We start from the raw sequence: 25,585 nt of genomic DNA, 5'->3' as shown, positions 1-25,585 counted from the left end.
CTTGTTTCTTTCGACCGGTTCCTACTAAACGAAGAACTGTATGCATTGCTTGCTGAATATGGAAACAAATTGCTTGGTATATTCGATTTTGTAGTCATTTTGAATATTTTAGCAACTCTTATCATTAAGAAGTTCTTGTACTCTAGGAGTATCCTGGGAAAAATGCCGAAAAAACACATGAGGAAAAACACCCACCCAGTCATAAAAACACAAAATTAATTTATTTTATTTTTCGAATAGAAATACACAGTTCACAGTAAATGCTCCATCTCTTGCCACCAACATTGGTCAGCAAGTTCCCGGATGGCGCGAACGGCCTATCAGCTGATCAGAATCCTTTCAAAATGTTAAGGGTACCTACCGAGGGCGAGGTCCCTGGCACACACTGCTGAAAACAGCGACCGTCGTGTAGATATTAAACCAGGGTGAAAGGAGATTTCAACCATTGACAACTTCAGAAATGAAATGTATGCGCATTTGAACTAAGCATATTTGTCATACAGTAGCTGTCTCTGCTTATCTTTAAGATAGTTAGCACACTAAACAAACAATACTCCATACTTCGTATGGACTTGATTTTCAATCCGATTTGCGTGGTGAAATCTTCCTTCCCACAGCCCTGTTCGTTGGCATTTACCTGCTATAAACACAATGCTCTTTACTCTCTTCAAGAATGGCACTATGATGTAGTCTGCAAAAAAAGTTGATCCACTTGGAAACTAGACACCCCCTGTCGTAGACTGCTAACTAAAAGAAAATAAGTGTACACCTCGCTTATATTATTCACGTTGTTGGACCAGGTGCTACCATGTTCACTTTCGCAGTGACAGTCACCATGTGACCATGTTTAAGAATATTCCCTCACTATTCATAATCAAGTATGTTTATGTTTTGTATTTATCCATTTGTAAAGGAATTGTTTTACGCATGAATCATATTTCACATGTTTTTAGTCATTATGCTTTCTAGAGCACTATTGCTCAAAAGTTTTGGGGAACTTCGTAACTAGTGCATTATTTTGTATGTAAATAGTGGAATACCATCGGAAGATGTGACTATTCTCTCTCTCTCTCTCTCTCTCTCTCTCTCTCTCTCTCTCTCTCTCTCTCTCTGTTCGTAAATCCATCAGCGGTAAATTCGTAAACAATATTACCAATTTTCAGGCAAGATCCAGAGAATGATCTCGCCTTAAGTTGGAATAAACGCAAGACAGTCTAGCAACCGTTGACAGCATTTGCCAGGGGCCGTCATCTCTCGAGCATTGTTTATCTTGTATTCACACGAACGTCCCGTGACTGCCAATGTCTTCTTGAAGCTGGCTGCCAAGCGTTGTTGTGCGGTGTCAAATTGTGCTTCATGTAACATGAGATGAAACTTTGATTCGAGGAACTAAAGTTTAACTATTGTAGATTCGCATCAAGCGTGCATCTGATATCTAGGCCAGTCCCTTACGACGCTCCTGATTGGTTGTTGATAAGCCAATAACAGGGCTGGAAATTCTCAGTCTCTCTCGAGAGAGTTCACGTAGGCAGGAAGTATGTACCACCTCTCATGAGGGATATACGCCTTTCAAATATATCCCTCAGGAGAGTTGGAACATACATCCTGCCTATGTGAACACTCTTAAGATACTGAGAGTTTCCAGCCCTGTGACTGGCTTATTAACAGCCAATCAGGAGCGTCGTAAGGGACTGGCCTAGACATCAGATGCACGCTTGATGTGAATCTACTATAGCAGTCTTTTTCTAGACGTCATGGCTCGTCATAGCGAATGATATTGAGTCTGTTACTCAACTAACACTAATTTGAAGACATGTTTTAAGTTAAAGCATTTCCCGTAAGGGGGTTAGTGCCGTCAGTGTACATCATGCGATGTACCGTAGGCATTACTCCAGGTTCTTTGCCGCGTGCCTCAGGCTCCTAGCTGCAACCCCTTTCATTCCTTTTAATGTGCCTCTGCGAGGTTTACCTCCTATGACACCTTTCAAGCCCTTTTTTAACTTTGTTTCCGTTCCAGCGCTGAATGACCTCATATCTCCCAGCGCTAGGACTATGACCTCAATTCTATGTTCTACTTTATTCTAAGTTAAAGCTTTACTTTTTAGCAAAATGAAAACGCGGAAGAATATAAAACAGACTGACAGCTTTGGAATTTTAATTGAGGGCAGTTGGAAACCCTGCCGACATGCTGCTGTAAGTGTGAATTCTAAACTTAGGCCTTCAGTGTTCATTTGGTCGAGGCAAACATTCATTTTGTTGATAGTTGATTTCAACAGGTTCCTACGGAAGTTAGCTGAAGATGGTTTACATGATCAAGTCTAGTGTTGAACCCGCTTAATGTGATGAGAGTGTGCTCTTCATCGGGAAGGTTAGGGATATTCCACGCGTTTTCCCTCGTTCTGATTCCATTATATTTAAACCACCTAGATGAAAGACGAAAAGTATTGTGTATTACATCCTATCATGAATATCTAACCTGTAATTAACTTCAGAGACATACAGGACTTCATTCTTCATCATATTCCTGTCAGTACATTATCTTTTTTTTATTTTAATTTATGTTGTAGTTTTGCCTAAGTGATCTATCTGACGTGATGCCATGTAGGATTATTTCATCTCTATTTCTTGTTATCGTGTTCAGATTTTATAGATTCAGATTAAGTTTTATCATAAGGAATCTAATCCAGTCTTTCGTTTGACTTTTCAAATCACTCGTTTTCTTTGGACGTTTCAGTTTTCTGTGCAAGACAACTATTGAGATGGCTTTTTATATGTCCGTCCGCCCCCAGATCTTAAAACTTATTGAAGCTAGAGGGCTGCAAATTGGTATGCTGATCATCCATCCTCCAATCATCAAACTTACCAAATTGCAGCCCTCTAGCCTCAGTAGGTTTAATTTCATTTAAAGTTAAGTGCCAAAAACACAGGCCACCACCGGGCTGTGGCTGAAAGTTTCATGGGCCATGGCTGAAAGTCTCATACTGTATTTACGTTGTACAAAACACTCGATTGTGCCGAAGCATTTTTTACATTTTTTATGTGTAATTTAAGTTTGGCCACTCCTGGATCCTGCACTTGAATTTTTTTTTTTGTTTTTAACCTAATCTGGCTTTGCTTGTTAGACTTGGGAGGTCATCCATTCCTTTTCGTACCGTAGAGACGCTTTCCCAAATTTGTTCTTGGCCCCATATAAATCTATTTGATAGTCACAGTGCCATTACTGCTCAATATTGCGTGGGCACTCACACATGCATACACCAACCCACGCATACATAAGTATATATATATATATATATATATATATATATATATATATATATATATATATATATATATATATGTATGTATGTATGTATATATTTACATACGTCGAAAGGCCTCGCAGCGGTACTTCCATTATTTCACTTCGTGGATTTTGTCTTTATTTATATAGTCATCACGTTCCATATATTCGTGATTTAGTAATACACACACACACACACAAATATATATATATATATATATATATATATATATATATATATATAAAATTTGAGAGAGAGAGAGAGAGAGAGAGAGAGAGAGAGAGAGAGAGAGAGAGAGAGAGATTGGGCTTTAAGGTGAACGATCGTAATGTCATGGATGTGATGACAAAAGAATGGGGAAACGCATATTCCCCAAGTCCGTAATGGATGACAGAGCCCGACAGAAGCGTTCCTTGTGTGTAAGGCCTGTGTCATTTCCCTTTCAATTTGGCAGTGAGTCAGTGATGTATCCTCTAACCCCCCCAGTAGGTGGTTGTTGCCATCAGTGCACCTCGAGGTTCTTTGCAGTTTCCCTTCGGTCCTTAGCTGCAACCACTTTCATTCCTTTTTACTGTACCTCCGTTCATATTCTCTCTCTTCCATCTTTCGGTCAGACTTCATTGTATCTGCACAGAAGAGGACACCTTAATATCAACGTCATATTTCAGCGTCTGTGAAAACATAAGCAATGCAATAATGAGACCTGTTTCACCTTCGCCCCGTAGGGGCTTAGTGCCGTCAGTGCACCTCATGCGGGGTGCACTGTAGGCATTCCTTAAGGTTCCTTTGCAGCGTCCCTCCGGCCCCTAACTGCAACACCTTTCATTCCTTTTACTGTACTTCATTTCATATTCTTTCTTCCAATTTTCTTTCCGCCGTCTTCTAACAACTGTTTTACAGTGCAACCGTGAGGTTTTCATCCTGTTACACCTTTCGAACCCGTGTACTGTCAATTTTCCTTTCAGCCCTGAATGACCTCATAGGTCCCAGCGCTTGGCCATTGGTTGTATATTCTGTATTCTTTATCAACTTCGGTGAAAGCATATAATGAGGCCTTGAACGCTTTCTGTTTAAGCGTTCATTTGGTGGGGTAACTGACAACCCTGGTAGAAATTAAAATAGAAATAAAAAGAAAAGAAGAAGCAGATACCGAGACAAATGGCTGCTTGGTGTGTTTTTGTTGAGAGTGCGCGAGAGTTATGCAGCTGTTCAAGGAGAGCGACCTTGGTCTGGTGGGCACTGGGCACTGGTCAGCCAGGGCTTGGCACTCTCCCAGTGCCAGGTAGAACACAGGCCTTCCTTCTCGTAATCTCTTACCACGGCTGCGCACAAAACCCCTCTTGAATTCAGAGGTGTATGATCGCCTTGGCTTCAGCTGAGAGAAATTGAGAGGAGTTCAGAGGTGGATGATAACTCAGGATTCTCAGCTGAAAGAACAGATATCAAGGTGTTTATGGTTCGCTCTGTGTTGTGACTGGAGAGGACGTTCTTTGTCATTTGACATTTCCTGATAGATCGTAGGATGTCTTACCTGATCGATATTTAGGTTCTTGTGTGTGTAAATGTAAGTCAGGGTTCCTGTGATATCAAACGATTGGAATATTCCTGCATCCGTGGAATTTCGACTTTGCGAGTGTGCGTGTGTGTCAGTGTGTGTGTGTGTGTGTTTGTGTGGAGGACTTTAGATAAGCCTTGGCCCATTTTTCTGATTCCTCGTCCTCCGTTCTACTATTTACTCCCGATTTCACCTTAAATATTTCTGAGTGGAAAGTGTGTTATCTTTGATAAAAGCAGAGGCTAGTACTTTAAGCGGCCGATAATGATCATAATGGAAATGCTGAATCACTCCTTCAGCTGTGTTAAAACATGTTATGTGGCGTGATCGAGCGTGGGTCGTGGCTAAATCGGACCCATTTGTAGGCGACATCAAAATCGTTCTCCCATGTTTTCGGAAAACGCTTTCGAGAACATGTACGAGTAAGCCTCTTATAAACTAAAGATATCACCGTCCCTATATGATATACACTGCAGCTTTGTTGACGTAAGTAGTGACAAATTGGGTACCGACAGTATCTTCCTGCTAGTTTGACTTTCCCCTTAGTCATTTTGTTTGGGGGCATTTCCCCAAATGAGGTCACGTACGCCCGTGGGCATTTTGCGAAACGGCTACTTGCTTGTTGGCCCTTGTTGCTCTCACATTCCTGTAGGTCCTGGGACAAATGATACGTGCAGTGCGTTTTTTGTCTTCACTGAATTTGAGTTATTCTCACAGTACATGTATACACATATGTATATAGACTTTATATACACATAATACATATATGTAAACAAATTCTTCTGTTAAAACAGGATAGGTCTCAAGTATAAAAGGCCCATTATAACGCTCTGGTTTGAAGCTAAGGACTATATTTTAGTGGAGTAATTTCCACCCTTATCAAGTAGTGATAAGGGTGGAAGTTAGTTAGTCGACTGAAGTATAGTCCTTAGCTTTAAATGTGTGTGTGTATATTTATATTTATATACTATATATATATTATATATATATATATACATACATATATATATATATATATATATATTATATATACATATATATATATATATTATATATATATATATATATATATATATATATAAACAGTCATTTCCCACTGACTGTCTGGGCTGGCTCCAGGAAACCGTAACGACAGCTATCTTTGCCAACGTTCCCTCTTAATAACTGGCGGATCAGAGGTCATCCCCCGAGTGACAATGAACCCACTTTTGTTACATCCTTACGGCTCATCCTTCAGAAGAAAGAAGAACGGATACATTCCTAATGATCTAGTGTCTAGTTAAGCGATTCCCATTGGCATTGAAATCTGTATGTTTGTAACTAATAACTCTAGTAGGGGGTGGGGGTTGTGCCGTCAGTGAACCTCACGGGGATAACCTGTAGATATTACTAAAGGTTCTTTGCAGCGTGCCTTCCTCAGGCCCCAAGCTGCAACCCCTTGTATTCCTTGTACTGTACCTCCGTTCATATTCTCATTCTTCCAGCTTGCTATCCACCCTCTCCTAACAATTATTTCATAGCGCAACTGCCAGGTTTTCCTCCTGTTACACCTATCAAACCCACCTACTCTCAATTTCCTTTCCAGTCCTGAATGACCTCATAGGTCCCAGTGCTTGTCTTCCATTCCATAATTGTAATAACCTGGGTTTTGTATATTTTTCAGCATACCTCTTCAGCACTTACTTTAAAAAAAACGCTGTGATTGGCACAATCTTGGTCAAAGTCTTGATTGCCACAATTAATTGGTCTTTTTAAGAAAATTAATATATCTTAATTATAAGTTATCATCATTGGATAAGATATTCATCTCCTCATCACAGGAATGCGTATTGAATATTCTGTAGGCTATAAGTTATTTTTCAAAAGAAAGGGGTACCTACACCTTTGTATTTTATCATACCGTTATTTTTGCTTACTCGGGGAGTAAGCCTACAAACTACAAAGCCTAAAAAGGTCTGAAAAAGGCGTTTCGCGTCTAGTTAAAGATACAGGAATTTTAGGATACGATATTCATGATTTATTCATCAGGATAAAAATTTAAAAAATAAATAATGTGCATGTTAAACAGTACAGAAAAATGACATCTAATAAAATATAGCGTATTTATTATAATTTTCGTTGGTGAAACAAGGCTCTATTTGTCCATAGATTTTAAAAAGTTTTAATTAACGTCAAGAGTTAGGACTATAATGTTTACAACTTATGCGTGAGGGGAGAATCTTGCACGCGTCCCGAGCAAGCCGGAGGTCGGATTATGCCTTGTTTGTAAGAATACTTGACATCAGCTGTGAAACTTACATGCAGACTTAACGAACAATATTTGTACAAATTTCCACTCACAGAGGAGGTCTCACCATCCAATTTCGAAAGTAGCAGGTAGTTGGTTATTTCCATGTATGCTGATAATCCACTCTGAACGTTTCTTGATTGAACGTAACTTGGGAAATAATATCGCCTTTTTAATAGGTGGTTGCGGAAGCCAGTGAAATTACTCAGATTGCTGACGGTCGCAGATTAAGTCATGGCTAAATATTTTGTTATCGTATCTAAAATGGTATAATTGTTGGAAGAGCTTAACTAATTATATTATAAATCGCCATTTCTTTTCATTTACCCATTCCTTTTTTTTTAGAGAGAGAGAGAGAGTAAATGCCTCCAGGTTTGTATATATATATGTATATAATTTATACATTATATAATTATATATATATATATATGTGTGTGTGTGTGTGTGTGTGTGTGTGTGTGTGCGTGTGTGTGTGTGTGTATGGTATTGTATGTATGTATGATATGTATGTATGTATGTATGTTATGTAATGTATATGTATGCATACATATAATCTATATATAAGACAAATTATTGAAATGGCATGTTTACGTAAACACGCAAACGAACAGGCAGGTAAACACGTGTTTGGACTTTATTTTGCAATGAGTACTGTTTGTGAGTGTCTGTACCAGGCAGCAGTAAACTAAGGAATATTTTCTCATTCGTAAAAACGAGACTCATTCTGTTTTGCTCCCTGACCAATTTAACGTAATTGCCGTAATAAAAACGCGGAAAGATTCCTTCTTCAAGACTTATAACGAATGACCCAAAGTTCGTTGACTCTTTGGGTATTTGACGCAGAAAGTGGCCGAGGTCCGCGACTTGTTCACTTTGAGGAATGCTACATGAAGTGAAAAAAAACAAAAATATATTTCACTTCTCGTAGCACTTTTTTTTGTAGACATGATTAATTGTAAGAAAATCCTGGTGTCTCAAAAAATGCACTTTCTTTTTGTAGACGTAATTAATTGTTAGGAAAATAATAGCTTCCAAAAATGTATTTTTCACTTTTAAGTGCATTTTGAGAAAAGTATTTTTAAATTTTTTTAAAATATTTTCTTTTTATTCTTTTAACTGTCACGTCTGCGAAGAGCAGAGTCTCTCTCTCTCTCTCTCTCTCTCTCTCTCTCTCTCTCTCTCTCTCTCTCTCTCTCTCTCTCTCTCGTACCTGCGGATTCAAACTACTAAAAAATAATTTTTTGGTCATTCGTATTTCTTCGCGTTCCCGGTAATGCTCTCTGACGTTTGCAGGCCTTTAAATTTGTTTTAGAATTGAACTGACATTTTTAGGGAACTCTTATCGAAGAGTGGCCCACTTATTTTAAGATTATCGGTTCTCTTCTCTTTCGATTTATACTTTATTTATTAAGATTCGAGTAGAATGTATATCTAGATAAAACTGTTGTATGTAGATGGAATGGAACATAGTAGAATCATTTTTCTATATTTTCAACTCTGAAACCTAGGCGGTTTCAATATCAGAGTTCTCTAGCATATATAGCTTCAGTGATTATCCCTTCAAAGTAAGGTGAAAAGGTAAATCCGCAGTCTTCTGTTTACTCATTGAAGAGCGTAGCTAATGCCAAGGATTTGTCAAACAAATTCTCCTATCTGTGTTATACTGGTCAGTCTTCCATCTGAACGACTTAGTCTCTGAAGTTTGGTATTCCCACAATTGGGATTATCAAACTTCTCCCTTTTGTTTTGTTGTCTTGAATGGCAGCAATGACTATGGTATCAGAACAGATAGGGTGATACGTGCAAATAGACCAGACGTGACGTTGATTGACAAAATCAAGAGAAAGTATCACTCATTGATGTCGCAATACCATGGAACCAGAGTTGAAGAGAAAGAAAGAGAAAAAATAGATAAGTATCAAGACCTGAAAATAAAAATAAGAAGTAGAACGTACGAGTATACAGTATATCGTTGACGGTAGTCTGGCAAAAGCCACCGAATGCGACCTCGTAAATCATGATGCATCGTGAATGCAATTATCTCTGTTGGACTCTTTTTGAAGGAATGACAGAGAAGATTTCCAGCTTTTTTGAGAAGTCACGCAATTTGAGACTTGTCCTATTGTAGATTCACATCAACCGTGCATCTGATGCAAGGCCAGTCCCTTACATCGCTCCTGATCGGCTACTGATAAGCCAATCACAGGGCTGGAAACTCTCAGTCTCTCTCGAGAGTTCACATAGGCAGGATGTATGTTTCACCTCTCCTCAGAGATACTTTTGAAATATGTATCTCTAAAGAGAGGTGGAAGATACATCTTGCCTATGTGAACTCTCTCGAGAGACTGAGAGTTTCCAGCCCTATAATTGGCTTATCAATAGCCAATCTGGAGCGTCGTAAGGGACGGGCCTAGACATCAGATGCACGGTTGATGTGAATCTAATATAGTTCCTCTTATCAAGTATCTGGATTGTATGTTAAGGAATGGCTCCATCGAGTCTTACTTCTCATGGTATGTGCACAACTTAGACACCCAGGAAAACCGGACGTCTTAGTCGTTTTTCTAAATCAACGACCAGACGACCATCAGTCGTTGGTTTAGAAAGGCGACTAAAGCATTCGGTCCTGCCTTAGGTGACCGGGTTGTGCACATACCATGAGCAGTAGTCTCGGGGAAGTCTTTCCTTCATATATTAACATTGCTGTCAATTTCCTTCGTGAGGCTGCCGAAGAATTTGGTTTTAATGGTGATACAATTCGCCTTCATCACATTCTGCATAATTTACTTTGCCACGTGGATCACTTGTCAGAATGTCTGATAGTTTATGTATTATATATACATATACATATATATATATATATATATATATATATATATATATATATATATATATATATGTGTGTGTGTGTGTGTGTGTGTGTGTGTGTGTGTGTGTGTGTGGCTGTGTGTGTTTCTTCCTAAACAATTTGCGAAAGGTGTCACAAACATTGGCCTGGGAGAGCTTGTGTGGTAAACTTCTACAACAGGACAAAAAAATCAATTCATGTGCGTCAGTCACGACGTCCCACAGACAGAACCCAAGTCTGTAAAAGAACGTGGGTTCGTCCATCCATCATAGTCTTACCAAGTGTGAAATCTTTTTCTCTTGAATTTTAGAAAGATTTACGTAAAATCTCTTGGATATAATTGTCATGTTTAGTGAGATTGTTGGTCAAGTTTAATTCTCTCAGAACAGACATGTTTTAGTCACAAATAAGGGGATTGTATCATTATAAATATGCGGTAATGATGGCTTATTAACATCTGAGTCAGTGGCCCCTTTGGTTGGCTTGTTCCATGGTGGGATTCTTCCATATGAAAAGGGTTCATCTTCTGGATAATAACTGAACCCAAGATAGCCTTGACAATGGAAATGACTCCTGACATGCACACCTGGTGTGTAGCAATACCCATGACCTGTTATTTATCATTTTTGCAACTCAAAAGTTGCTTGAGAAAAATTTCTTGTTTACGAAGTTTATTTTGAATATTTGCATATTTCGTGAAACCTGTTCTCTAAAGTGCTTTGTTCAGCTTAAGGCTTCGCGATATTTCTTCTCTTTTGTCCCTGTAGGTGCATTCGGTGCACTGTTGGCATTACATAAGGTTGTTTGCAGCGTCAGTTCGGGACCTAGCTGCAACCCCCCTTTCATTCATTTTACTGTGCGTCTTTTCATATTCTCTTTCTTATATATTTCTTTCCACCCTCCCCTAACAATTGTTCCAACTGGTTTGAGGTTTTCCTCCTGTTCACCCTTCAAGCCTCCTATCAATTTCCCTTCAACGCTGAATGACCTCATAGGTTCCAGTGCTTGGCCTTTGGCTTAAATTCTATATAATTCAACTCAGTTCATACTCTCTTTCTTATCTCTCTCTCTCCACCCTCTCCTAACAATGGTTTCGTAGTGCAGCTGTGAGGTTTTCCTCCTGTTACACCTTTCAGACTTTCTTACTGTCAATTTCCCTCTAGGCTCTGAACGACCTCATAGGTCCCAGCGCCAGGACTTTGGCCTAAATTCTTTAAACCTTTCCACTCTCCTCTTATGCTAGTGTCGTGGAATTAATTCATTCTTGACAGACGCGATTTTGGTGTTCCTGCTCTCGCGAGGCATTTCAATGCGAGAAAACTCTTACAAGAACATTTATTTCACTTTTTGATTAACTTGACTGAGTCAGTCACGCGAACTCACACCTTCGTAAATATCTCCTCAGACGCCAATTTCTCATCCTAGAGAAATTCGTCTAATTTGTCTCAAGGAATAAAGAACTCTTCAGTACAAAACATCTATCTATCTGATTATTCATGATGCAGAGCTTGAGTGAAATCATAGCATCACTTGCCTGCTTTTTCTGAACGATTTGTTTGTTTGGAATGAGAGGAAAGTTCGATTTATATATATATATATATATATATATATATATATATTATATATATATATGTGTGTGTGTGTGTGTGTGTGTGTGTGTGTGTGTGTGTGTGTGGGTGTGTGTATATATTCCTTAGTTTTAAACTAGAGTGTTTTAATGGGCCTTTTATACTTGAGACATATCCTGTTTTAACAGAAGAATTTATCTACATATATATGTATATACACCAGTAACTTATATTCTCACACGTTCACACGTTCATAAATTAATATTGCAAGTATATAATCATCTATAGATTTATGTACCTTTCACAATACATTCGCATACCGGCAGAATCGTGTTCAGTGTCGTATATCACCGGTTAAACTTGAATACTAAATAAACAAATAAATAAATAAATGTCAGTGTTATGTCCCTCGTATGATTCATCTCTCTCTCTCTCTCTCTCTCTCTCTCTCTCTCTCTCTCTCTCTCTCTCTCGTCTCTAGCGCGATAGCTTGTTTATGCGCGTTCGTCCACGTGAAACACTCAAAGAGAGAGAGAGAGAGAGAGAGAGAGAGTACAGGAGAGGAAGAAGTGCGGAGAGAAGAAGAGATCTAAGAAAGCTGGGTCGGTAGGTCGGGCCAACGAGGACACACTAATATTGTCCTGTGCCAAGTTCCTCGGACCTTGCAGCTAGCAATCCGTTTATCCCGAATACTCTCTCGCTTGAAACAAGCACGTATACACACTCCCACCACCCGAGTACGTACCAAGGTCTAAAGAATACTCTCTAGACCGTGGTACGTGCATCACAAACGCTTCAGGAAACAGCTATATGTTGGTGTCGTCGTCTTCATGTATATAGGGTAAGCGTTGTCACGTATCTGATCGAAAAGGTCTAGTTTTAGAAGAATAGAAATAAGGTTTCATTCACAAGGACAGAGAGAGAGAGAGAGAGAGATAGTTTTCATTCACAGAGAGAGAGAGAGAGAGAGATGAGAGGAGGAGAGAGAGAGAGAGAGAGAGAGAGAGAGAGAGAGAGAGAGAGAGTAATTTCGCATCAGCAGAACGCAAGTACACAGAAAGAGAGGGAGAGATAGGGAGAGAGTTCTAATTTTTTTTTTTGCTACCTCAGAGGACAAGTAAACAGAGAGAGAGAGAGTTTTGCGACCTCAGAGAGCAAGTACACACACATACAAAGAGAGAAGTACACACACATACAAAGAGAGTAAGTACGCACACTTACAAACAGAGAGAGAGAGAGAGAGAGAGAGAGAGAGAGAGAGAGAGAGAGAAAAGGATACTGCAATTTCCCTACTATTTCCTCGTGTTCAGTCTTGACGTAACTAGATTTCCTTCTGGGAATGGCTTCATCCAGAAGCTGTGGCCACGGTCTGGCGTAGATACTCACCGTAGGGAGATAGTGCCGTCAGTGCACCTCACGCGGTGTACTGTACGTTGTACTTAAGGTCATTCGCAGCGTTCCTCCGACCTCTAGCTGCAACTCCTTTCGTTCCTTTTACTGTACTTCTATTCATATTCTCTTTCTTCCATCTAACTTCCCACCCTCTTCAGGCAAATGGTATACCTCCTGTTACTCGTTTCAAAACTTTTTATTTTCAATTTTCCCTTCAGCGTTGAATGACCTAAACATATACTAGGTCCCAGCGTTTGGCACCAGGCCTAAATGTCATATCCCATTCCGTTCTGGCGTGGTTAAGACAAGCACATGGGAGGCAGAGGAGCGTCCTTTGGCAAGTCTTTAAACCACCTCGGTTCACGAGGAAGCGGTTCCATTCCGATGCGGACCGGTATGGGCACTCGATCTCGAGCGATTCTGGTCCCGCCTTCATTTATTATTATTATTATTTTATTTTATTTTATTTTTTTTATTTTTTTATTTATTTATTTATTTATTTTTTTTTTTGTGGAGCAGTGATGTCAGGGCTCGGTCCAAGTTTCAGATGGCAGTACCTTTTGCTTAGTTACTTTTATGAGGAATTGAGGCCAAGATTGAAGGTGGTATATATTTCTTCGTAGGGTCATTGGTCTTCTATTGTATACTTTACGCAAACACACACACACACACACACACACACACACACACACACACACACACACACACACACACACACACACACACATATATATATATAATATATATATATATATATATATATATTATATATATATATATGTGTGTGTGTGTGTGTCAAGGTGGTACTTGGTCACATCATAAAAACAAGCATATAAAAGAACACAGAAAATAAAACCATGAAAATATAAAAATACGTAGATAGTAAATTTGAAAGAAGTGGAGGCATTTAAAATTAAGTAAAATTTACATTGCAAAATATCTAAAATCCGCGAAGTAAAATAATATATGCGTGTTTTGGTGTACTTGCCCGCCTTATATAAGAGAGAGAGAGAGAGAGAGAGAGAGAGAGAGGAGAGAGAGAGAGAGAGATGACCTCAGTATAATCAACCTTGTTCTGTTTCCATTTTCGTTTACTCGGGGAGGGAGCCTACAAACTACTTTGTTGTTGTGGGGGCAGGAAAGGTCTATGGAAGAGCCTAAAAAGGTCTGAAAAAGGTGTTTCGTGTCGAGTTAAAGCTACAGGAATTTTAGGATCGGATGTTTACGATTTATTTACTAGAATGAAGATGTAAAAAATAAATAGTGTGCATGTTACTCACTACAGAAAAATTATTTTTAATAGAATATGGCGAATTTAATTTTAATTTTCGTTGGTGAAAGAAGGCTTCATTTGTCCATAGATTTTAGCACATTTTGATTAATGTTAAGAGTTAGGAATATAATGTTTACAACTTACGCATGACGGGAAAATCTTGGACGTGTCCCGATTAAGCTGAAGGTTGGATCACGCCTTGTTTATTCTTGTCTGTGGAAGCTGGTTGCATAAGTATGCGACCCTTTCAGTTTGTACCGTAAGATTGAATTATCATTTGGAAAACAAGAAGACGGAATCAGTGGTACAGCAAATAAGTCTGCCTAGTTCCTAGGTTAAAAGAGCGCAGTTTTCTCTGTAGGGCGGTAGTGACGTCGGTGCACCTCACAGGGTGCGCTGTAGGCATTATTTAAGATTTTTGCAGTATACCTTTGGCCCCTAGCTGCAACCCCTTTCAATCCTTTCACTGCACCTCCGTCCAAATTGTCTTTCTTCCATCTTGCTGTCCACCCTCTCCTAACAATGATTTCATAGTGCAGCTGCTTCAAGGTTCCTACTCTCCATATCCTTTTCAGCGCTGAATGATCTCATAAAAGCAACCGTGGATTTATTATCGTTTATTCGCATAAAAATGTTGTCGGGAAGTCAAATTGATTTTTAAAAAAATCTAGAGACTTTTCTCTCTCCCTCTCTCTCTGGCAGCGCCGTGTTGCTGTGGTTTCATGTTATCTATTTATCTCTCATAATAATACCTGAGTGGACCCGGGTGGGGAGACATATCACACCCGCCCTCCTCATTCAAACCTGTTTGTCCACCCAGGGTGAGGCTGGGTAGGTAGGGGATTGGGAAGGTAGGGGAGACATATCACATCCACCCTCGTCCTGCAAACCTGTTTGTCGACCCAGGGTGGGTGCGGGGTCGGTAGGGAATCAGGAGGGTAGGGGAGACATGACACATCCACCCTCGTCCTGCAAACCTGTTTATCCACCCAGGGTGGGGGCGTGGTAGGTAGGGAATCAGAAAGTTAGGGGAGACATTACACATCCACCCTCCTCCTGCAAACCTGTTTGCCCACCCATTCGGGGGCAGGGTAGGTAGGGGAGACATGATACATCCACCCTCGTCCTGCAAACCTGATTGTCCACCCAGGGTGGGGGCTGGGTAGGTAGGGGATCGGGAAGGTATGGGAGACTACTGGTAATACTAGGTTCCAACGCAGTGTAGCACGCACAATCAAGGACGTTATTCAAATAATGTCAAACTCTATTTTCTGTTGAAAAGGATGTGAGTATTTAACCTGAAGAGGAAGAAATAAGAGAGATATCGCATTTGTCCTTGGAACGACTTCTAGAGAAACACTGCATTTTGTTTGACGATCGTTTTCTTTCGAAATCTTTCCTGTTCATGTGACGTTCTGACTTCGACCTCAGTGGAGATTTGGATGATTCTTTACTTATTTGGATGAGTCTTCAGGGGGATTTGATCTCTGTATCTAATAGTCATAGAGATACATACATACACAGGCACACATAGACACATGAATATATATTATATATATATATATATATATATATATATATATATATATATATATATATATATATATAAATATATTACGCACGCCTACGTACATATTAATGTCATTCATGTTTACTGAAAATTGCATTGCCACACGTTCTTGTCTTAGATTTTTATACCTTATGGGCTAAGTAATTTTTGCATTTGCTGCTCACAAAACAGCATTCACAGATTCCCGAATGCAGCGACTGCAGGCGCAGCTCTAGAGGACGAAAGCTTTATGATTGCATTGTCTAAGAAGAGGCAATTTTAATTGCGGCTTGTGGTAGGTACTTTCCCTTCCTCGTTTGATCTTCTACAAAGTGGCTTGAGTGAGCGATGTTGAAAGTACGAACCGATACGAGTCTCGTGAATTAAATGCTAATGAATAGCTGGTCACCTTTATTCTGTATTGCTGTGCAAGCTTAGAATTAAATTAATTTGTCTGTGGAAACTCAGAATTTAATCTGTATTGCAATGCAAGCTTAGAATTAAATTTACGTTTTTGTAGAGACCCAGAATTTAATCTGTATTGCAATGCAAGCTTAGAATTAAATTTAAGTTTCTGTGGAAACTCAGAATTTAATCTTTATTGGTAGCTCAATAATTCAATTTTTGTAACTATGGAATCTTAAAATTGAATACGTATCACTGCTTAAGCTTAGGATTAAATTTATACAATTATGGAAGCCTAAAGTGTAATAGATTAATATGGAATCACCAAAATAAAATTTTAATAACTGGAAGCTGGAAATTTTAATCTGTATTACAAGGAAACTTCATAACTTTTCAAACTTCCGATGCTAAGAACAAATTCAGCAGCTCGAAGTGAACACTGGCAAGAGATCAAGCACACACACACACACACACAGAAAGAGTTCCCAGTTATGTGGTACCCCGAAGGAAGCGATAGGCTTTACACGAAATTCCTGCTCTCGCCCCAAGCCAAGAAACGACACCAACCTTCAAGAAAGACTCCCTAGTAGAAAATCGGCCGGCCATTTCCCGTTCAGCCGCCCTCACCACCGGAGTGCGCTCCGTAGCACGGCGTTGCTGTCCGTTGATTGTTTGGTGTGGTTTTATGTTTCATTTTTTTTTTTTCGGTTTTGTATCGGGGGAAGTCTTAGCAGATCTCGGTGGTGAGGCTGTAACGCTACACTCTCCGCTGAAGGTGCCAAGTTCCTAGTGGCTCTCTCTCTCTTCTTCTCTCTCTCTCTCTCTTCCTCCTGTGTCGGTTTTTGCACTTTTTCTTGGGTATCTTGTTCTCTCTCTCTCTCTCTCTCTCTCTCTCTCTCTCTCTCTCTCTCTCTCTCTCTCCACTTTTTCTTGGGTATCTTATTGTCATTCTCTTCTCTCTTTCTCTCTCCACTTTTCCTTAGGTATTTTATGTCATTCTGTCTCTCTCTCTCTCTCTCTCTCTCCACTTTTTCTTATGTATCTTATTGTCATCTCTCTCTCTCTCTCTCTCTCCACTTTTTCTTATGTATGCTATTGTCATCTCTCTCTCTCTCTCACACACACACACGCTCGCAAGCCATTATACAGTTTGAAGTTTTCTTTCAAATACCTAGTCCACCATAGGAGGCACTGCTTTCTTTCTAATGTTCTAATGTTACAGAGCAGCATTCCATCCGGACCCTCCATTGTTTGTCAGGGCGACGTTGCCTGGCGTTACAATTTATGGCTAGTTATGTCTTTGTGGTGACGGCCAGCACGTTTTGAGAAAGTGGAACACGGCGCTGATCTGATGTCTAGGCCCGTCCCTTACGACGCTCGTGATTGGCTGTTGATAAGCCAGTCACAGGGCTGGAAACTCCCAGTCTCTCTCGAGAGTTCACATAGGCAGGATGTATATTCTACCTCTCCTGAGGTATACTTTTGGAAGACGTATCCCTCAGGAGAGATGGAACATACTCCCTGCCTATGTGAAGTCTCGAGAGAAACTGAGAGTTTCCAGCCCTGTGATTGGCTTATCAACAGCCAATCAGGAGCGTCGTAAGGGACTGGCCTAGACATCAGATGCACGGTTAATTTGAATCTACTATAACAAAGCTGCTCCTACAGTGTGCCTCACTGTAGCGTCTGTTCAGCCCACAGCTACAACCCTTTTCTTTCCTTTTACTGTATCTCCGTTCATATTCTCTTCTTTCTTTCTTTCAATCCTCTCTTTTCAAATGTTTCAACGTTATCTTCAGAGATGTACGGCCTCATAGGTCCCAGCGATTGGCCTTTGCCTTGATTTTATATTCTAATGTAGTAGCATTTAACCTTAGTGAGGATTTGCAGTTGAATCATTGGTCTTTCAGAAAAATTTATCGTAGTTCCCAACTTCGATTTATTTAAGGAATGATTTAATTGATAATTTTCAGTTTTCTATCCCTAAAAGATTTCTTACGTAAATTTAATAAGCGATTTTGTTTATAATTTGCTATATTTTATGAATTTTTTTTTTATATTTGCTATACATACACGCACACGCACACAGATATATGTATATATATATATCTATATATATATATATATATATATATATATATATATATATATATATATATATTCGGTAATGATGAACGTATGCAGTAATTTTGTAAGGGACCCTTGACACTGTCTTGAACATTTTATTTATCACTTTCTTTGCTCCAGCCTCATCCAAGGCTTGTTCTGTTTTTAGCATTCAGTCGCCCCCCCCCCCCACCCCCGCCCCCCCCCCGTCTGTCTGTCTCATTTTGTATCTCTCTCTCTCTCTCTCTCTCGTCGAGCTGTAAGGACCAACTCTTTTGCATGCCTTGTCAGAAAACTCTCTCTCTCTCTCTCTCTCTCTCTCTCTCTCTCTCTCTCTCTCTCTCTCTCTCTCTCTCTCTCATTTATAATCTTAATATTTTTCGAGGCTTAGGAAGAATCAGATGGGGTTATTGCCTGATCTGGCACATGTCATATTGACCTAGTGCATTATAAACTAAGGATGACAGCATGCTTATTTGAGCGTGACTTAGAGTTTGTAACATTACTGCTGTTGTTAGAATTTTTTTAACGTAATTGCTCTAGCTAGCAATAACGGGGCTTGACGTCTTTGGCAATATTACAGCCTCTCTTAAACATAAGTTCACCGCTGAATGATCTCACAGGTCCCAGGGCTTGGCCCTTGTCCTGAATTTTATATTCTTCTCTATTCTCTTAAACTTAAGAGAATAGAGAAGAATTTGAACAACACATTAGTTATCGGACGGTTGCTAAACTCGCTAATATAAGCTACGCTTTGAAATCAAGCGTATGGGTCATAGACTGACAGGCTACCGGGTGAAGGTCTCCATGACCATTGCTACGAGACTGAAAGGCCTACTGTAAACGATCTTCTTCGAAAGGCAAAAAGAGCCCAGGAGACGGCAGCCATCCAAAGAAAACGATCCCCTAATAACAGTAGGATTTTAAAGAGTTGAAGCATTTGTGTCCTCGACGGTGCCATCTCAACAGATAAAGAAAACATTCTTTGGTTTCTTCATACCGCTGCATCGGTTTTTAAGGGTTAAGGAAAATAAAAAAGAAGTGGGCTAAGAGCCGCAGGTAACACTAGAACGTCGTCAAATAGTCAGAATTCTCACGTATACAAGTGTGCAAAATCAAGGCGAATAAGATCTAGACATATATATAAGTACTATAATATATATATATATATATATATATATATATATATATATATATATATATATATATATATATATATATATATGTGTGTGTGTGTGTGTGTGTGTGTGTGTGTGTGTGTGTGTGTGTGTGTGTGTACGTTTATATATGAAGCAAAAGGCCCTGCAGTAAATACCTGACAACCACTCTGCTGTTGTTTCACTTTTACTTCGTGGCATTTGCCTTTATTTATACACTCATCTCGTTCCATATCTTCGTGAATCACATATACATCAATACATACATACACACACACATATATATGTATATATTATATTATATATTACTGGAACAAAATTAACTCTGACAGAGCCGTATTCATTTTTTTTTATAGGTTGGTTGTAGGACTAATTTTATGTTTCACAACTGGTGTTCAGCCACGCTCTGTTGTTTACATGATGATACCACGAGATCTTAGCCAAACATGTTTGTTTCCAACGGTGGTATTAGAAATGTGCCGGTTAATTGAAATATGCATCAGTGTGACACCGTGGTCATGGATGCCAATAAACTGTCAGACAATGGTTGAAACATCTGCTAGAACTATATTCAGTAGATCCCGTAAGGGGGAGTAGTGCGGTGAGTACACCTCATGGGGTGCACTGTAGGCATTACTTAACGTTCTTTGCAGCGTCCTTACGGCCCCTAGCTGCGACCCCTTTCATTCCTTTTACTTTACCTCCATTTATTTATATTATCTTTCTTCCATCTTGCTTTCCACTCTCTCCTAACAGTTTATTCTTGGTGCAATTTCGGGGTTTTCCTGTTACACGTTTCAAACCTTTTCACTGACAATTTCTGTTTCAGCGCTGAATGACCTCACGGGTCCCAGTGATGGCGTTTGGCCTAAATTGTATATTCTATTGCATTCTGTATTCAGTATATTACCTCAGCTATGAATTGGCTCTTCATTCAGCTGATTGGCAGAATCGCAGATGACTCCTGTCAGATTGAAATGAGTAAACCCGAGGCAAGCGTTGAGGAATACATGTAATCTGGAGCCCCCGAAATTAATATATTAATAGGCAAACACAATTTAAATTCATTTGCATCACGTAGAGCTCTGAACTGTAAGGAGCATTCGAGTAGATAGATATTCCTCTCTCCCTACTCCCATAGGGGGAAGTCCGTCAGTTCACCACGAGCAGTGCACTGTAGGCATTACCTAAAGTTCTTTGCAACGTCCCGTCGGCTCCTAGCTGCAACCATTTCATTCCTTTTACTGTAACTCCGCTCGTATTCTCTTTCTTCCACCTGACTTTCCTCAACCCTCTTCTAACAATTGTTTCTTAGTGCAACTGCTTCGAGTTTTTCCTCCTGTTACACCGTTTCAGCGCTGAATGATGTCATGGGTTCCCAGCGCTTGGCCTTCGGCCTAACTCCTATATTCCATTCCATTCCTTGAGAAGAGTTAATTTTTAGGTCGTTGTAAGAGAAATAGCCGTTGGAATCCTCTAACTGCAGAGGATGCCGGTCCTGATTGATGCTGTAAGTGGGGAATGTATTTAACGTTGCAACATTTTTAACCAATATAAAGTAAGGTACGAGTTTGGAGGCAACTGAGTTCCTCGTTGGACGAGTGGTTTTCGCACTCGGCTATTAATCCGGTGGTCAAAAGTTCGAATCCCGGCTCGGCCAACGCGGAATCAGAGGAATTTATTTCTGGTGATAGAAATTCATTTCTCGATATAATGTGGTTCGGATCCCACAATAAGCTGTAGGTCCCTTGCTAGGTGACCAATTGGTTCCTAGCCACGTAAAAATATCTAATCCTTCGGGCCAGCCAAAGGAGAGCTGTTAATCAGCTCAGTGGTCTGGTTGAACTAAGATATACTTTATTTTCTTTTTTAGAACTCCAGTTGCCTCCAAGTTAAGTTTATATTAGTTTAACCAGACCACTGAGCTGATTAGCAGCTCTCCTTTGGCTGGCCCGAAGGATTAGATATTTTTACGTGGCTAGGAACCAATGGGTTACCTAGCAACGGCACCTACAGCTTATTGTGGGATCCGAATCACATCGAGAAATGAATTTCTATCACCAGAAATGATTTCGCGTTGGCAGATCGGGGGCTCAAACCCGGACCCTGAGATCGGTAGTCGATGATGTATCCGACTCGTCCAACGTGGAACTGGAGTTTAGATATATAAATAATCAATGGGCGAAAAGTCACCAAATTTTACTGGCATTACTTCCGAGAGATTATAGATAGGAGAGTAGTTTAGCGGGTGTTACTTTGACTAGCCCCTCGGGGATCAAAGTGTTATATGCACCCTTTTCTATATTGTGTGGTCGACAAATTACATTAGTAAACGATATCTTCGTGCGGCCATGTACTTGACATTTACCATAATATGATGTTTAGTATTAACACCTGGGAGTAGGTGACGCGTAGATAACAAACCAAAGGAGCACCTTTTAGCGTATCATATGAGGCGCATTCGATTATGCATAAGTTCTGTAAAGAGAAGGTTGCAGATATAAAAGCAGGCGTACGAACTAAATGGGAAATGATCTCATTATTTGTTTAACTGAAAAGAGGCGCCACTTACATTGAACTAGGAAATGCAACTCATTGAAAAAGATAAATAAGTAAATAAACAAACAAACAAATAAATATATAAATAAATAAATAAAAAACAAGACTAATTGTAACAGCTGACGAATCATGGAAGTGAAGCACTGTTGTTGCCGAGAATTGAACCTAAAACTTTTGTGAAAAGGTTCGAGAGAAGACGCGAGCCTGTATAATTGTAATTATCATTATGAATTGCTGGCAAGAGCACTTCAGACCTTCACTACGACCCTCTCTGATGTTAGAGTTCATCTATCTATCTATCTATCTATCTCTATCTATCTATCTATCTATATATATATATATATATATATATATATATATATATATATATATTATATATATATATATATATATTTATACGTACAAAACTACTTGAAATGCCAAAGGCTGTGACGTGTAGTTTTCTTACCTGGCGTACCTCTCCTGTTTCCCTCTCAAGTTACTCATGGAGAAGATGATATGTATTGGAAAGGGTTATCATAAAAACTGTTAGCTCTAGCATGCGTAAGCTACATGTGCACACACACAAACATATACATATATATATATATATATATATATATATATATATATATATATATATATATTAAAACAGTCTTCCTAAAACTGAATAGCTTGAGGGTCAGTAGTTCGGTAGCCGCTAATTAGTCCTCATCCGACTGCCCAGTTCAGGAGAAAATCCCTTGCTCCAGCGTTGCACTTAATGTGAAAAAGATAGGTCACTCACAGACTTTTTTTCCTGGAACTAGTTTTTGCAGGCATGTAAGTTACGTTAGCGTCAAGAAAAGTCTGTGTTTTTGAGGGCTGGGGGGCGGGATTGTTCTGTCAGAAATGAGGGGAAAGAGTTCAGCCTAACGAAATGTTGACCTTGTCGTGTTGACAACTCTTAAATTCATGAGAACAGGAGCAGAGGAAAGATTTCAAATAAGCAGCAGATTCTCGGTGGAATTTCGTGTATAAACTGGCTTACATTACCACTAAAATTAGGTGTTTCACAGTGGGCGATTGGAAAAGCATTCATGTCAGCAACTGACTCGTGGTTCAAAAACTGTAGAGAGAAATAAAAGTTGTTCGCAGAAAACGAATTAGATCGAAAGTTATTTCGCTTGACTCACTGCACGTGTTGACAAGATTGCACTTAGCTCTTTTAGTTTACATCTCGAACGGGTAGATGATTCCGTACGTCTCTCTCAGACGTTCCATTGCTTCGCGTATTGGAGGTAAGAAGAAGAAAAAGTTGAATTGACTGAAAGTAAACAATAACAAATTGCAGGACGTCAGTTTTCATTGATGCTTCCTTCGGGGCGGCAAGTTGACGTTTCAAAGGCAGCTGTTTGCAGTGAAGGTTAGATAAAAGCCTAGTTTTCTTTAAGGAGTTTCGATACGTGGGGGAGTGGTCTGTATTGAAGGTCTGATAAATATGCTATTAGCTGTCTGTATGGCAGAGAAAGAGAGAGAGAGAGAGAGGGTGTTTTTTTTAAGTTCGGTTACTTAATGGATATAGGATATAACTGGGTCCTGAGTCAAACGTTGCACTGGCTGCCTTACATTGGATAGTAACCATATAAACCAGAGCTCTTGCTCCCTTGATTTTGTTTTAGCCTTTATGAAATTACAGCCCACAGAAAAGGTTTTGACTTTCCAGACTTGATGGTACCTTCAAGAATATCTTCCTTTCTCTTAGTGGTTACTGTTTAATTTCTGTATTGCTGCTTATTTTTAGTTTATCAAGTTGATCTCAGAATTCTTTCTTGGTCTGTCTTCAGTTCCTTGTTATTTGATGTGAGTGGAAGATCGCTGCTGAGGTACATGAGTTTTGGCCTCTTCCTCAAGATACTTTCAATTACAATAGTGGTAACGAATTAGGTAAGAGTTTTCTTGAGAACTGCATCAAGTCTACTGCCTTATTTTTCCTTTGTAGCTCATTTCTCCCTTGTACTGGGGCTGTTTGCGTTATCACCTGGGATCCGAAAATATTTTCTCCTGTATGATTTTGGAATAAATTATTAATTTTTTTTTACCGATGCCCCGTTGATTGTATGATTATTTTGACTAACATGAACGCAAACTGCACTGTTCAGCTTTGTAGGAGTGTCAGTATCTGTTAAGATATGCATAAACTCGTAAGCTAGATCCATTAACTTCAGAAGAACTATGCAAAACGTTTAGATTTTGAGGTAAGTGGCTCTTGTAAGAGTATCAATATCAGTCAAGGTATGAATAAACTCGATCCATTAACTTAAAGAACTATATGCAAAACGTTTAGATTTAGGGGAAAGTAGTTGAGAGGAGACGAGAGCAGAGGTGTGAGATTTGTCAAGAGAATACTGACCTTAGACACTGACCAGATCATTGCTCCTTCCTTCTTTCCTCCCCCGCCATTGCGCGAGTGGCAGCTTACGACACACCAACACACACTTGTCAGATGTAAATATTAGGCTTCGATAGTCCTTCAGGAGTTGTCTCAGACATGCAAATGAAAACGGTCAGGATTTGTAATGTGGTATATCAGCATATATACATCAAGAGTCAGATTAGGTTTTATATATATATATATATATTTTATATATATATATATATATATATAATATATATATATATGTGTGATGTGTGTGGTGTGTGTGTGTGTGTGTGTGTGTGTGTGTGTGTGTGTGTATATATGCAAACGCACACATATATGTAATGTGTGTTGCATTGTGTGTACTTATACTATTTCTGTTCACCATATTTATGAAATGCTGACAACTGAGATAAAATCCTTAATAAATCACACTGAGCCGCACTTGCTCTGTTTAAATATTAATCTTTTGCTCTTGTTGATAGACCATTGCAAATGACTACTAAGTTCTGATGACAGGCTATAAAAAGGGGGTAGGAAAGAAGCAAATGCTTGTTTCGTCTCATATCGGCCATGCTACCGCCGATTAGGCGAGGGGATTGCCAATGGGCATTTTCAAAGTGGCACCATTAAGATCCGACCATGGTGGCTTCTCTCTCTCTCTCTCTCTCTCTCTCTCTCACACACCACACACACACACACACACACACACACCACACACACACACACACACACACAAAACACGGTATTCAGTTTAATTATGTGGGCACAAGTAGAGTTATTTTTATTTATTATGACCGAACTTGATACAGCCACGGAAGAGAGAGAAGACCCATGTCTGTCTCTATCTTCTCCTCTCTCTCTCTCTCTCTCTCTCTCTCTCTCTCTACTCAATTTAATTATGTGTGTACAAGTAGTGATTTTTAATTCTTATGACAGAACTTGATAGAGCCACTGAAATCAGAGAGGGAGAGAATAGGTTGATACAATTGCTCTTAAGGTCTTTGGAATATTGCGTGTACAGAGGAGCGTCTGCATTATATACATATCATATATATATTATATATAATAGATGTATGTATGATATATATACATATATATATATATTATATATATATATATATATATATATACTATATATATATATATATATTTATATATATTGTGTGTATATGCATATATATATATAGTACATATATACTTATATATACATATATATCAGATA

At 39.2% G+C, this 25,585-nt stretch overlaps 1 protein-coding gene across 1 annotated transcript in view; it reads left to right on the top strand.

Moving 5' to 3' along the window:
* LOC135222018 (uncharacterized) overlaps positions 1-25,585 on the top strand; it is a 366,510-nt gene that overhangs the window by 6,276 nt on the left and 334,649 nt on the right.

The sequence above is a fragment of the Macrobrachium nipponense genome, chromosome 3 (genome assembly GCF_015104395.2).
Source record: "Macrobrachium nipponense isolate FS-2020 chromosome 3, ASM1510439v2, whole genome shotgun sequence".
Classification (NCBI taxonomy): domain Eukaryota; kingdom Metazoa; phylum Arthropoda; class Malacostraca; order Decapoda; family Palaemonidae; genus Macrobrachium; species Macrobrachium nipponense.
Note: the sequence above shows the minus strand (reverse complement) of the source record. Positions and strands in the feature narration are given on the sequence as shown.